Raw genomic sequence first — 15,396 nt, 5'->3', positions numbered from 1 at the left:
GGGTTTGGTGTGCTTTGCCAGTGATCTCTTTACCCTCAGACAGATCTGGAAAGTGAGAATGGACCAGAGTCTCTACTTCGTGGGTGGCTGACATGCATCACAAATCTTTCCCAAGTCTGCCACCACGCTCAGGGATATAGTCATAGTGATTACCGGTTATGGGACCCCCTGCTACGAGGTAGAAAATTCACATTCTATTTGAACACGTTCACCACAGCCCTGGAGGCTGGGCTGAATAAGCATCCCCATTTCACTGGGGAGAGGTTAAGTCACCTGGGGAAAGTCACACAGCCAGGAAGTAGTTGGGACTGAAATTCAGTGTTCTGCCCCCACCGCCTGTCCCCTTTTGACAGTATTCACACCTCTCAAGAGATACAGACTATGCTTTGTCCTGACCAGTTAGAGGTCACTTTTTTTTCTTTTTGGCTGTTTTAGGGTTTTTTGTAGCATCCACGGACTTTAGTTACAGCGTGCAGGCTCTTAGTTGAGGCATGCAAAATCTAGCTTCCTGACCAGAAATCAAACCTGGACCCCCTGCATTGGGAGCACAGTCTTACCCACTGGACCACCAAGCGGTTACACTTCCGTCTCCATTTAGGCAGGATGGAGACGAAAGACTGGCAAGGCTGGCACACTCACCAGTGCTCCCAGGACGTCTGTGCTGGTCTCAGCCAGGCGGCCCCATGTCATCTACAGCAGGGGTCCCCAACCCCCAGGTTAGGGACCGGGAGTGTTTCACTGCCCATTAGGAGCCAGGCTGCACAGCCGGGGGTGAGCAGTGGGTGAAACCAAAACCATCCCTGACCGCTGGTTCAGGGAAAAACTGTCTTCCGCAAAACCGGTCCCTGGTGGCAAACAGGTTGGGGACCGCTGATCTAGAGGACTATCCTTGATGGACAACCATTCCTTGCTGGGAGCACAGCTCTCTGGGATCTAACGAGGGTCTGATGGAGCAGTTCACGGGGCTGCGCTGGCCTTGAGACTGAGAGCAGCCAGTGGCTTTGATCGGTAGCCAGTTCAGAGGGAACAGAAGACAGCACGCTAACTAACACAGTCCAGCCTCCGTCTCCACGATAGCCTGCCCCTACCGCCTTTGGGAATCTGTGCAACAGATGTAGGCAGCAGTTCTGGGAGGAGTGAATAAAGATAACCACAAAGGAGTCTAGTTACAATAAGGATAGAAGAGTTTATAAAGAAATGATGTATGAGGAAACCAACATTAAATTAAAGACTGTTCAAAAGAAAAAAGGATCAGTCCAGGTTCTCCAAAGAAACAGATCTGACGGGAGATATTTATATGTGTGTGTGCATTTCTTACAGGTGTATCTATGAAATAATATATACAATATAGGGCTTCCCTGGTGGCTCAGATGGTAAAGTGTCTGCCCGCAATGCGGGAGACCTGGGTTCAATCCCTGGGTCGGGAAGATCCCCCGGAGAAGGAAATGGCAACCCACTCCAGTACTCTTGCCTGGAAAATTCCATGGACAGAGGAACCTTGTAAACTACAGTCCACGGGGTCGCAAAGAGTCGGGCACAACTGAGCGACATCACTTCATATACAATATATGAAATATATATATAATATATGAATATATATTAAATAGCACATGCATATGTTAAAATATAATAATATATCATATGTGAATATATGTTAAATAATATAAATGATAATAATCTATATGAAATCAGGAGGTATATTTTAAGAAATTGGTTCACACAACTGCGGGGGCTGGCAAGTCTGGAATCTACAGGGCCAGCCTGCAGGCTGGAAAGCCAGGCAGGACTTAATGTTAAACTCCAACTTCAAAGGAGTTGAAGCAAAGCTTCTCTGGAAAGGCTGTTTTTGCTCTTAAGGCCTTTAACTGATTGGATAAGGCCCATCCACATTATCAAGGCTCATCTCCTTTACATAAGGTCAACTGATTAGAGATGTTAACCATAGCTATTGCAAAATACCTCCATGGCAACCCCTCCCCTGGTGTTTGATGAAATCACTGGATGTGGGAACTTAACCAAGTTAACGCATTAAAAACTAAGCATCACAGTAGGATTACCCTAATCCAACTATTTTCACCGTTTTGTGCTCCCTTCCCGTAATTACATACAAATATATTTTACATAGTTGTAAAAAACTGTATTATAAGAATTTTACTCCACTCATTTTATGGATATAATACATGTTCATTATAGAAAATGTGGATACATAAAAATTTGCCATTCTAATTTCTTATGTAATTTGTAAACAGTGTATCATGTTTATAAGGCCATCTCTTCCATGGAATTACAGGCACCATAAGAACAAGGAAACAGGTGCCATTTGTCTTTTTATGCCAATCATTAATTATGGTGCCCCGCACATACTAGGTGCTCAATAGACATCAGTTGAAAGAATGGATTTTGTTCCATAATGCCAACACTTATTATTTGTAATAGCTACATAATAGCCAAAATAATATACTAAAATTCTCTTAGCTCATCACCTAGTATTAAACATTTAGATTGATTTCAGGTGTTTTTATTTTCCAATAGTAAGGTTTACTGCCAAAAAGTTCTCTGTACACAGGCATTTTTCTTTCATTGGAATAACTCAAGAAAACTTATTTGTATGTGCCCTCCTTTAGAGTACCGTGGCCTTAAATAATCGTACTGATTAGTCAAACTCTTGATTAAATTAGAAGAAAGTATGAGTTGAAGTGACTATTTGAAAGATCCATTGAGACTAGAATAATAGCCTCATGATAATGAGTCATTGTGAAGCTCTTCAGAAAACTGAACCCAAACAAAATTGAGCTCGTGGACACTGAGTCCCACAACTGCCTTCTAAGATAATGGGACTGGAAGCCTGCAAACTACATTTCCCAGGTCCCTTTGGTGGTGGTCTTCCTGTTAGGTTTTGCCTAACTGGCAGAGCAATCAAGATGAGAAGAGAGAGGAAATGTCCTTGCTTTCATTCCCTTTCTCCATCTCTCTCTGTGTCTCTCTTCCTCCTCACTCTCAGCCCTCAGCCACTTCTCTTCCTTTCCTTCCTTCCTCTGAGAGGGTTTCCTCCATGATTTCAGCTTCTGAGGCCATGGGCCACTCTCTATGATCGTAGGTTCTGGAAATCAAATCTCTGACTTACCTTCAGTTCTCCTTTTCCGCCTTTGACTTTCTAAGATCTTTGTAATACATGCCCTGTATTAAATATCCTCTTTTGAAATGTCTAGGTTTGTTTTCCTGATCAGAACCTGATTGATACAATAAAGACAGAATTCTTTAGGAGGAACTGGTCACCTGGTTTTGCCCACCTTTGGTCTCCAAAATCTTAACTTTAGGAGTCAATCTGGATACACACTTCAGAAATATTTCTACATAACTACATTAATCATATTTTTTTTTCATTTCTGTACTTCATGTTATGACATCTTTAAAAGCTTGATGCCTGGGGCAAAACTGCCATTCCCAGAGCAACCATTTCCTTAGATATAGCTAAGGGCTCACCAAGATCACGTTTCTCATATACTAACCAGCCTGTGTCATTGCCAGCACTTTTTACATACCAGGCCTCATTCTGATTTCCTCCCTATGTAGATATGTAGACATGCTTATCTATATCAACACTTTAAGAAGTTCTTCCAGTGTATGCATCAAGAAGATGTTAGAAGACAGTTTATAAGGACTGAAATTATACCTTTTTTAATAAAACAAATACTACAAGGAACAGCAGACATATTGATATGCAACTGATTATAAAGGTTTAGGATCATCTGATTTCAGTTCTTCTCTTTCCCTAAAGATCACCCTTAAGCATCTAAGGGGAGGGGTATGGTCCAGGCAGTATTTTCTTCTGCACTTATTCCTGCTGTCCGGGGAAAACATCAAGCCTCATCTTTGACAACTACTGTTACAAATCTCAGTCTTGACTGATTCACTTTTAGTAGGAAATATCTTTATTTTCCTTTCTTTTCTCAGGAGATTAAATAGGGATTCGTGGTATGAATACAAGCAGAACCTTAAAAGGAAGTTCACGCAGACTCAAGGAGCTGGGCAATCTTCACAGGAACAGAGTATGAAAAAGGCATCATAAACCAAGTGGACGCTGTCTCTCTTTCTCTCTCCCTCTCCCTCTTTCGATCACTCCCTCCCTCCTGCTTTTTTTAAAATTTTTAAATTTATTTTGTTTTCATTACTGTTGGTTGCACTGGGTCTTCATTGAGGTGACAGGCTTTCTCTAGCTCTGGAGAGAAAGGGCTTCTCTCTAGCTGTGGTGTGTGGGTGCCTCATTGCAGTGGCTTCTCTTGTTGCAGAGCATGGCACCTAGGGCGTGGCCTCAGTAGTTATGGCACACGGGCTTACTTGCCCCGCGGCATGTGGGATATTCTTGGACTAGAGATCGGACCAATGTCCCTTGCACTGGCAGGCAGATTCTTAATCACCGGGGAAGTCCCCTCCCTTCTTTTTATTCCATATCCACTTCTTTCTTAGGCTGTGCTCACCCCATACCTGGCTCTGTCTAGCTCCAACACGCAAGAGACCCACGTGACCCTCCAGCCACAGGGGGTTCAACTCCCACCCGCCACTCTTAGCTGCCCCATCTCCTGATGCCACTGGAGTTCTATGGGTGGTTTCACTTCTCCGTGTGTCCAGCCAAATGCTTACTGGGAGGCCTGGTGATAGTACAACTCCCTTCAAACCTGAAAGCTGCTATTTTCTCTCTAAGCAAAAATATTCTGGACACTGGACTGTGGGAGAAGAGTTTTCCAGCCCTTTTAACCGTGGGAGATTTTTTTCCTACCTTCTCACCTCAAGTTTGCTTCAAGTCCAAACCTGCGTCCTGTTGGCATGATCTGTTATCTCCTCCTCAGCCAGAGAACAGCCTCCCAACACCTGGACCTTAACGAAAAAACAGTGCATTTGTCCCGGCAGCCAGATCATTGCTCCTGACTGCCACTGAAGACGGCATCCCCAGCCCTGTGCCACTCAGCATGCAAGGCAATAAGGGTAGAGCGGCAATACATGCTGTTACTGTGCTTGTTACTTCCCTCTGTGCAAAGATGTGAGCTCCTACAGATGGAGGGGAGCTTACAACTGCAAGAAGAGGAACTAATTCAAGAGGGTGACTGGGAAGCACAGCTGACAGTGGACATGGGGACAGAGCTGGACTTTCTTCATTCATCCTGCAAAGATACATCAAGTCTCTACTCCACACTGGGCCCACACCATTCCAACGCTGTGGACGTGGCAGTTAACAAAACATATGCCTTGCCTTCTTGGAGTTCATATTCTTAAACATCTAAGGGAAGGAGAAAGGGGTGACAGAGGATGAGATGGTTGGATGGCATCACTAACTCAATGGATATGAGTTTGAGCCAACTCTGGGAGACACTGGAGGACAGGGAAGCCTGGTGTGCTGCAGTCTATGGGGTCACAAAGAGTCAGACAACTTAGCAACTGAACACAAGAAGAAAGTTTCATGCAGAGGTAACTGCTATGAAGTCAGTAAAGCAGAGCATTGGACAGGGAGAAGCTGGAGAGGTGCTGGGTGCTATTTTATTGATGTAGGCAATCAATGAACTGGAGAGGTCTGGGGGAAAGAGGGATGCAGTGCAAATGCCCTGGGGTAGAAGAGCAAGCTGTGTTACCCTGGACGTGGGAGAACTAGGAGGGACTGTGGTTACTGTGACTACAGTTTAATAAAGGAAGAAGAAGGTCAAATGCAACACGATCCAATGTCCACTTAGAGAAGGCATCAGAGGACTTTTGGCAAATTAGTTATTTTGAAAAATAAGAGAAAATAGTATCCCCAGTCCTAAAGCTGTGGAGTAGAGTAGAGAGAACTCCAAACTGGGAGTTAGAAGACCTCGAGCTACCTGGTCAGATGAGTGCATCTACTTAGGCCTTTCTTTTTTCAGCCAGGTTGAAATGACACCTACTTTAAGGGTTTTGATGAGAATTACATGTGACAGTGTATATAAAAGTACTCGCTTGGTGTCTGGCATATTAGATTCTCAGACACTGGGAGCTAAAGCAATGAGACATACTACACCCTGATTAGTACAGCCCTAACCCAGAAGACTGACACCACCAAATGCTGGTGAGAATATGAAGCAATAGGAACGCCCATTCACTGGGAATGCAAAATGGGACAGCCACTTCAGAAGAGAGATGGGTAGTTTCGTAAAATACTAAACATCTCTGACCACACAATCCAACAATCCTGCTCCTTGGTATTCACCCAAAGGGGTTGAAAGGCTATGTCCACACACAAACCAGGATGTTTACAGCAGCTTTATTCATGACTGCCAAAACCTAAAAGCAAACAAGATGTCCTTCATTATGTGAATATTCAATTAACTCTGGGCATCCAGACAATGGAATATGACTCGGCACTAAGAAGAAATGAGGAATAGATAACAAATAGATGGAGGAACAATGGAAATTTTTCTTGGGCTCCAAAATCACTGCAGATGGTGACCATGAAATTAAAAGACACTTGCTCCTTGGAAGAATATGACCAACCTAGACAGCATATTAAAAAGCGAAGACATTACTTTGCTGACAAAGGTCAGTCTAGTCAAAGCTATGGTTTTTCCAGTAGTCATGTGTGGATGTGAGAGTTGGACTATAAAGAAAGCTGAGGGCTGAAGAATTGATGCTTTTGAACTGTGGTGTTGGAGAAGACTCTTGAGAGTCCCTTGGACTACAAGGAGATCAAACCAGTCAATCCTAAAGGAAATCAGTCCTAAATAATCACTGAAAGGACTGATGCTGAGGCTGAAGCTCCAATACTTTGGCCACATGATGCAAAGAGCCAACTCGTTGGAAAAGCCCCTGATGCTGGGAAAGATCGAAGGCAGGAGGAGACGGGGAGGACAGAGCTTGGCCTGCTACAGTCCAGGAGGTCACAGAGTCGGATGCACGTGAACTGACCTGAAGAAGAAATGAGCTATCAAACCACGACAAGACACACAGGAGCCTTAGAGGTATGTTACTAAGTGAGAGAAAATCTGAAAAGGCAACGCACTGTATGATTCCAACCATATGACATTCTAAGACAGGAAAAACTGTGGAGACAGTAAAACGGTCAGTGGTTGCCAGGGGTTGGGGGCAGGGAAGGATGAGTAGGAAAGATCCAGAGGACTTTTAGGGCAGTGAAACTACTCTATGTTACTATAATGATGGATACATGCCATTATACAGTTGTCCAAACCCACAGAATGTACCACACCACACGTGAACCCTAACTTAAAGGATGGACTTTGGGTGATAATAACGTGTCAATGGAGGTATCAGTTGTAACGCATGTACCACCCTGTCCGGGGTGTTGATAATGGGGGAGGCTATGTGTGTGTGGGGGCAGAGCACATGGGGAAATCTCTGTACCTCCTCTCAGTTTTGCTGTGAACCTAAAATGGCTATAAAGATATAAAGTCTTTTAAAAAATAGTGAAAAAACAAGCCCATAGTATTTCCAGCCTGGCATTATGGGACCTTGGACAAGTTACTTAAATAGAAGGGACAACTACCATTTATTGGGTGCCTGCCTGTGGCAGACCCTGCACTGGGCATTGTTCGTGGGTTTCACCTGCTTCCTGATTTGTGCAGCAAGGGGGTGGGACCAGATCACACCCAAGCTTGGATCATTAAAAGGGGCCCTGCTGAGACCACCTACCCCCAGGGCCAGGAGATGAAGGTCATTCCAAAGGAACTCTGGCCAAGAGTAGCAGCACAGATGGGCTGAGACACAGAGCCTTGCAAGCAATCCCCAGAAAGTCTTCAGGGCCTCTCAGAGATTCCTGGAACACAGTGCAACATCATGGTGCACGGTGCCACGTCCTGAGCTGAGATCTGCTTCGTCTAATGATATGACGCTGCAGGAATTTACTGTTCCATCCTCCTCCAGGAAGGCATTAAGACCAGATGGCAAAGACCCGGGGGAATTAGCACCACGAATGCTCTTCCCTGGCTGCAGTGTCACCCCCATTCCACACTCGTGTCCTTTTTCACCCCAGATGAAGCAGCTACCCCGAACAGACGTGGGGAGCTTGTTGATGAGGGTAGCAGGCGGCCTGAGAGTTGAGTGTGCAAGAAGCCTCCCTCAGATGCAGGGTCCACCTGTTTCATCCTCCTGACATTAACAATGCATCTTTCATGGACTTTCCATGTGTACAGAATCTAGGGAGACCATGCCTTGGCCAGGAGATGGCACCGTCAGAGACTTGAGGACTCAGAGACCTTGGAACGATCTGTTAAATTCTTAGGAAGCTATTTCTTTGATTTCCCCATGGGCTTGCGTGCACGTGCTAATTTGCAGGCCTTGCCCAGGATAAGAAGCTTCTCTCATCCTTCCAACAGGAGAAGTAGCAATGGTCACGGTTCTCATTCTCCAAGCATCTAACAGGTCTCCAGCCCTATGCATATTTAATTCTCATATACATTATTCTCCTTGAAGCTTCAAATAAGAACCAATCACAGATGAGGCCCTGAGATGGAGAAGTACTCTGTCCAAGGTCATCAGGCAAATAAATATCAGAGCAAAAACTGGAAGCCAGGCCTTTCCTATTCCAAAGGCCAAATTCTTTCTGCTGTGCCCCCGCTGCCTCTCAGAATGCAATGGAAAGACTTCACAGAGCTGGAGCCCACACAGGTGGGCTTATTTCCCAAGATGCTGCAGGGCAAGGAGGGGCAGGTACAGGTCAAGCTGGCCCTGCAGGAATACTTTGTGTCAAATCCCTACTGGGAATGGGTATCAAGCCCGGAAGAACTTAGCCCCCTAAGAAACAGACACCTTGACCTTCCTCCCAGAGCAAAATATGTCCTGGGTGTCAGAACCTGTTATCAGCCCAGCCAACTCCAATTAGCTTTCATTCTGTCTTTGTCTCTCTTGTTTAAGACAAGGCAGGGCTGGGGGGGTCCCAAGAGCTTTGTCACCAGGAGAAAATCACCTCCCTTCCTCTGGTCCTGTCCCTTTCTCCCAACAGGAAGTCTCCCAGCTTAGTTTCCATGGGAAATCAGTGGGAGTGGGGGCAGACAGAAAGGAAATTCCTTCACTCCATCTGCTCTCCCCAAACCTGGGGAAAGCAATGTTTCTCCTCCACCCCAGGCCCCAGGGCTTCTCCCCTGCTCTCTGCTCCCCCGAACACATATCCCGCCTCTGCAAAAGAGGCTGCGGGTGAAGGTTTTTCCATTTAATTTCATTTTTCATCATTTTTACCCCTTTTGGATGGTTCATATCTGAGGGTCTCAGTGGATTAACTGGCCAATCAGATTTCATTATGAGCCCAAGTAGTTCTTATCATTAAACCTGTAATTTATTTCTTCTGTGTTTCATAAAATGTGAAATATTACCATTCTCCAGGAGCTTGAAGAGAGCAGGGATGCTCCATTAAGTCCAACACTGCTCCTCCAGAAGAGGCCGTAATTATATGCGGATTTTTTTTTTCCTTACAGCTAAGTTTCTACTTGCAGATGCTAACAAAAGAAATAAGCTTTTAATCCAAACATAATTAATATGAATTACCTCCCCAGTACACCCTGGCTTTGCACCATTAAACTTAATTTTTGTTTTGCATGATAATTGTGTTATCATTACCGTTTATAGGAGAACCCAGGGACCCTCACTTTATTTTCAGTCAAGACTAAAGGGACTGGAAAGGACTTTCCTCCCTTCTGCTGGTCAGGAGCCTGTGGGCCAGCTTTCCGGATCTGTCCTTGTGGCTTGGGGAGCCTGGGGCATGACCACAGAGGGAGCAGGGGGACCTCCCTCCAACAGTAAAAGGAAACAGATTCCTACATACCCCGTGGACGATTTGTCACCCAGGAGACGGGCTCATTCAGAGCTGCTGTCTAATTATTAGAACGTCATCGTCATTATTATCACCACTGTTATTACTGCTCCTAACTGTAATTTCTTGGCAGCATGCTCCAGCTACTCCGCTATTGGTTATTTCTCCCAATGATCTGGGGGTCCCGGGCTGCCTTCTTTAAGTGAAGCCCCAGAAAATGGTAGATTGAGCATCAAAGGCCTGGGTTTCACGCAAGTTTCCATTCAAGACATTGTACAAGGCCATCTTTCTCTCTCTCTCCCCTCCACGTGCCTCAGTCTCCCTCTCTCTCTCCCACTCTGCCTCCTAAGAAAGATTCATATTTTTATAAATCTAAAGAAGGAAGCTAAAGCCTTGGGAACCAAGCGCTACATTTATATATTGGCACCCCTTCACTGATTAAAGAATCATTGCATATCTCTTATGGACTAGATACTGTGAGAAATAATATGTATACACACAGAGAGAGACACACACACCAACCCTCGTCATCAAAGAATTTACAGTCTAGTTGAGGCAGGAAGATAGATACCCAAATGTTTTTAAAAAGGAGAGGAAATGAATATTAGCACAAAGCAACAGTATCAGGATGGCTAATGGAGCACCTACCAGTGTGAGCACCATCAGTGATGCAAAGGCGAAGACTGAGTGAAGAGTGAAGAGCTGGGGGGCAGGATCTGGAGAGGTGACGTCATGGAGCAGAAGCAGGTAGAGGAGGGTGGGTGCAGTCCTGGGGGAAGGACCACATGGAGTGTGGTCTAGGAAATAAGGGAATCACATTCGCCATGGCAGACTAGCCACGTGAAAGGGCAACAGGAGACAGGCTGGAAAGGTCATCTGGAGTCAGAATATGGAGAACCCTGAACACCAGATAAGGTCGTGGGGAGACTCAGAATCATTTTAAAATGGGAAGAGGAGGTGGTTTCAAGGAATTGGCATGGAATTCCTATGTCACTTAGCCATCTTGATACTGTAGCTTTGTGCTGTTATTCATTTCCTCCCCTTTTGAAAATATTTGGGTGTCTATATTCCCCCCTCAACTAGATGGTAAGTCCCTCTCACTGGACCACTGTCCAGTGGTTAAGAATCTGCCTGCTAATGCAGGGCACACACGTTTGATCCCAGATCTGGAATGATCCCACATTCTTTGGAGCCACTAAACCCCTGTGCCATCACTATTGAGTTGTGCTCGAGAGCTTGGGAGCCACAACTACCAATGCCTGCATGCCCTAGAGTCCATTCTCAACAACAAGAGAGGTGCCACAGTGAGAAACCCACACACTGAGCTAGAGAAAGCCCAAGGGCAACGGCAAAGACCCAGTGCAGCCAAAAATAAATAAAGGCAGTGGCATCTTCCGCTGGTCAGTCTGGGGGCACCTGCAGGAGGCTTAGCCGAGGGAGGGGCTGAGGCCAAAGGGGCCAGAGAACCGTGGCCGCAGTGAGCAGAAGTGAGGACCTCCACTTGGATGGGGCAGAACTGGGAAGAGTAAATACCTTAAAGAGAATCCATGGGACTTGGTAAGAGAGGGAGAAAAGAGAGAGGCTGGTGGATGGAATTCATGGAAATGCACGAGATTTAACAGAAATAATCACCACCCAAAACGTGGTGCACGGTGCCTGGCACCAGGCAAGCACTCCTGACTACTGACGTTTGTTACCTGCGGTTAGTGTTTAGTCCTGTTTGATCATCCCAGAGTCCCTGTGGAATTGTCCAGGGTAGTTTTGTTACACATATTACGTAGCTGGGCAAGCAAACTCCCTAGAGATGAAGGAACTATCAAAACAGAATCTTTCTTTCCAGGGACCAAAGCAACAACCATTGCTCTTCAGACTCTTTCCTCAACCATATTACTATTTTTAAAATCACGGTGATGGAAAAAAAAAAAAAAAAACCTTGCCCAGACCAGGCCCCCCAGGCAGTGACAAAAACAAGAATATTAGCACATTCAGTGGCCTCACCAGGAAGTGGCGGGCCTTCACCGGTAACATGCTTTTCTTTCTCGGGGGCAAGGGAGGGGAGGGGAGTGGAGTGTTGAGATACTGTTCTTCAAGGACACTGGCTCGCCATGACATGGGCCCTATTTTTCTTGTCAGTCCAACCATCTTAATACAGTATTGCTTGCAGAGAAGTTTTGCTCAAAGGAAGACCCTTCTACAAATGGTTTCTATCAAACTCATCTTTGATCAGGGAGGTAAAAATAGAGGACAGATTTTAAATTCATACAAATTTTAATTTGACAAACTGGGTATTTGGTTCAAAACAGATCAAATGACATTCAGGAGTAATCAGTGCAAAGTTTTAAGCCAACGAGAAGGGGGGAAATGATACCATTAAATAAGTGAGGAATTAAAAACTGGTGAAAGAGTGAAAGAATAAAACTTCATAGGAAATGACCAGTCCAAGTAGAGTGAATAACAAGGTGAAAGTAATTTGCAGAAAAGTTCTAATGCTTTGCTGTACACTGGGACTAGGAAATCAACACTGAATATACACTGGAAGGACTGATGCTGAAGCTCCAATACTTTGGCCACCTGATGCAAACAGCCAACTCATTGGAAGAGACCCTCATGCTGGGAAAGATTGAGGACAGGAGAAGGGGGTGATAGAGGATGAGATGGTCGGATGGCATCACCGACTCAATGGACATGAGTTTGAGCAAACTCCGGGAGATGGTGAAGGACAGGAAAGCTTGGCGTGCTGCAGTCCATGGGGTTGCAAAGAGTCAGACACGACTTGGCGACTGAACAACGAGCTAAAGGGAAGAGTGATAGAAAGGGCTAGAGAGCAGGGCCTGTGAAAAGATGTCAGACTCCAGAGTTATTTCAGCCAGAGTGGAAAAATCTAGAAGGAAGAGGATGAGAGGGCCTGGGTTGATTTAACAATGCATTTTAAGCCCATGAAAGGCTCTTACTCTCAGAGAATGGTGCCCAGCTGGTCCTCCCCGTGTCCTCAGAGGAGTAAAGGGCAAGGAACCAGTCTGACTTACTGTGGCAAGGACATGCCAGCCCCAAACGCATCACCTTAGAATGATTACCTTTAAAACCCATGTAGAACAGATTTTTTTTTCCTGTTTCCTCACCTCTGTCTCCCCGATCTGGGACAACATGAGATTCCAGATGGTGACTCCTGTCAACCAGATTCCCCTGAGACCTGATATTCAAAATACCCCAGAATACAGAGAATGGAGGTGACCCTGAGTGGTCCTCCAACCCATCCCTCTGACTCTGGGCATCTCAGCCATTTGAAATAGGTCTCTAAACTTAGTCAATATGGGCTTCCTGACCCATCTATGGTGGAATCTTCCTAACCCATCTATGGTGGCATCCAAAAATATCAGCACACAGAGACGTATGATCACATCCTAACACCTTTTTAAAGAAAAATTAAAAACTAAAGTCAGCGGGGTGGATGAAAAGGAAGAAGCAGGATCCTTCCCAGCGGCCATAAGAAGAGCTACAGAAGCCAGAGTAGCTCCTGGCGCATGGGGACCAGACCTGGAGACCCACTCTCCCCTTCTTCCTCTTGTTTGTACCTGCGCACAGTTGTGGATATGACCGAGGAAGCGAAGGGCCTACACGATCCCAGCTTACGAACCCAAGAAGAAAGGGTCCCATTGCTCTCCTGGCAGGAATGGCTTTGTGTCTTAAATCAGCCGCCGTGAAATCCTGTCTAATGATGCAATATCATCACTGGTCCCTCAGCATGAGGCAGCTCTGGGTGTTGATAAAGAATCTGCTCCCTGGAGACAAGGGGCTTGGAACCACAGCAGGTCACCTAACCTCTCTGTGGCTTTGTTTACTTCTCTGTCTGTAAAGTGGGGACAAGCACTGTATCTACCTTGTGGAGTTGCTGTGAGGCTTTAAATGAGTTAATATGTGGAAAGGGCTTTGATGGTGCCTAGTACATCTTTAACTATTAGGGAAGTATTCACCAATTTTTTTTTTTTTTGGAAGACTCTGCTGTGATGAACTACATTGATCCCAAATCCACATTCGCACACTGAGTGGCTTCCTGCTACATCAAATTCCAGCCATCAGACTCCTTACCTGTCAAATATCCCCCTGGATTGTATGAGCGTTTTATCCATTATGCAGGAAGTACAAACTCTGAATCTTACATGTCATCAACCAGAGAAAGAGACAAACCTGCCTGAAGAGAGGCTTTTATATAATTCTTTAATAAAAAGTATGCATTTTAAAGGATTTCTGGCGAAGATACTCCCAAAAAAAGAAGACTTAAAAAACAAATCTTTCACAGTCATTGCTACTCCAGTCCCTACTCACCTATTGTCATTGTTTTCTCCCTGTATTCTGATGGGCACTTTAATGTAACTAAATATTCCGTGTGTCACTGCTTCCCAAAAGTGTTCTGCTGAGCCTTAATGCTGGAGGATGGTAATCGATGTTGGCTGGATAAAGGACTCTGGGGTGAGATAAGTTCAAGAAGCGATAGGTTAAACCACAGAACTTCTCAGAGCCCTTGGCGTTGATGTGCACGCAGTCTTGAGAGGGGCATAGGACACCAAGCACTTCCCGAATATATTTGACACGGGAGTTGTATTCCAAAAGCCACGACGGAAAAATGCTACTCTACAACGTTGTATTCTGCTTATCATAAGCACTTCTGTGCTTTCCCCGAGCTTTTTCCCCATCCTTTTAAATCACTGCATAATAATCTACTAAGAAAGTGTGCCTTAGATTCCTCAAGCATTCTGTTACAGTGAAACATTTAGGCTAATTTCAACTTTTCACTGGCCTAAATAAAGTTGCAGTTAAGACCTTTTTTGTCGTGTGGGATTCCCAAAACAATGGAAGTGTTTAGGATTTCTTTCTTAGAGTAGATTCCCAGGAGGAGAATTATTGTGTCAAAGGGTATTCACGGTTCAAGTTCATGGCACAAGGTGCCAATTTGTTTTTCAACAAGCCTGTATCCATTTTCACTACCTAGCAGCGTGTGACGGTGCCCACACACCACACCCAGAGCAAGGCTATCGGCCAAGATGCTAAAAGCGGGGCTGCGGACGGTTGCTTTCATCGGTCTTCATTAGCACACCTCTGGTGGCAGCCTCTGCAGCTGTCAGATCCGGTGCCAGCCCCTTCCCTCTCTCGCCTTCTCTCTCTCTCCCCAAACAGACTCAGACGTGCCTCTGGATATGCCATTTCTAAGCTAACCGCACAGGATAAAGTCCACACCAACACCCCACTCCCTGACATTAGGGAGACTTCAAAGAAGCTCTCCTCTCAGCAGCTAAATGTTTAACAACCAGCTCTCCAGGGAGAAACAAGCCCTGGTTTGTAGCGTTTGGTGTTTACTGCAGAGTAGTTCTCTCTGCTGTCGCTGCTGTTTAGTCATTAAGTCGTGACTCTTTGCAACCCCACACACTGTGGCCCACCAGGCTCCTCAGTCCATGGGATTCTCCAGGCAAGAATACTGGAGTGCGTTGCCATTTCCTTCTCCAGGGGATCTTCCCCACCCAGGGATTGAACCCTGGTCCCCTGCTCGGCAGGAGAATTCTTTACCACTGAGCCACCTGGGCTGGCTCTCATCAAGGCTGATTTCAAGCAAACAACCTCCCAGCACAACGTCACTG

This window comes from Capricornis sumatraensis, chromosome 4, assembly GCF_032405125.1.
Source record: "Capricornis sumatraensis isolate serow.1 chromosome 4, serow.2, whole genome shotgun sequence".
Taxonomy (NCBI): Eukaryota; Metazoa; Chordata; class Mammalia; order Artiodactyla; family Bovidae; genus Capricornis; species Capricornis sumatraensis.
Note: the sequence above shows the minus strand (reverse complement) of the source record.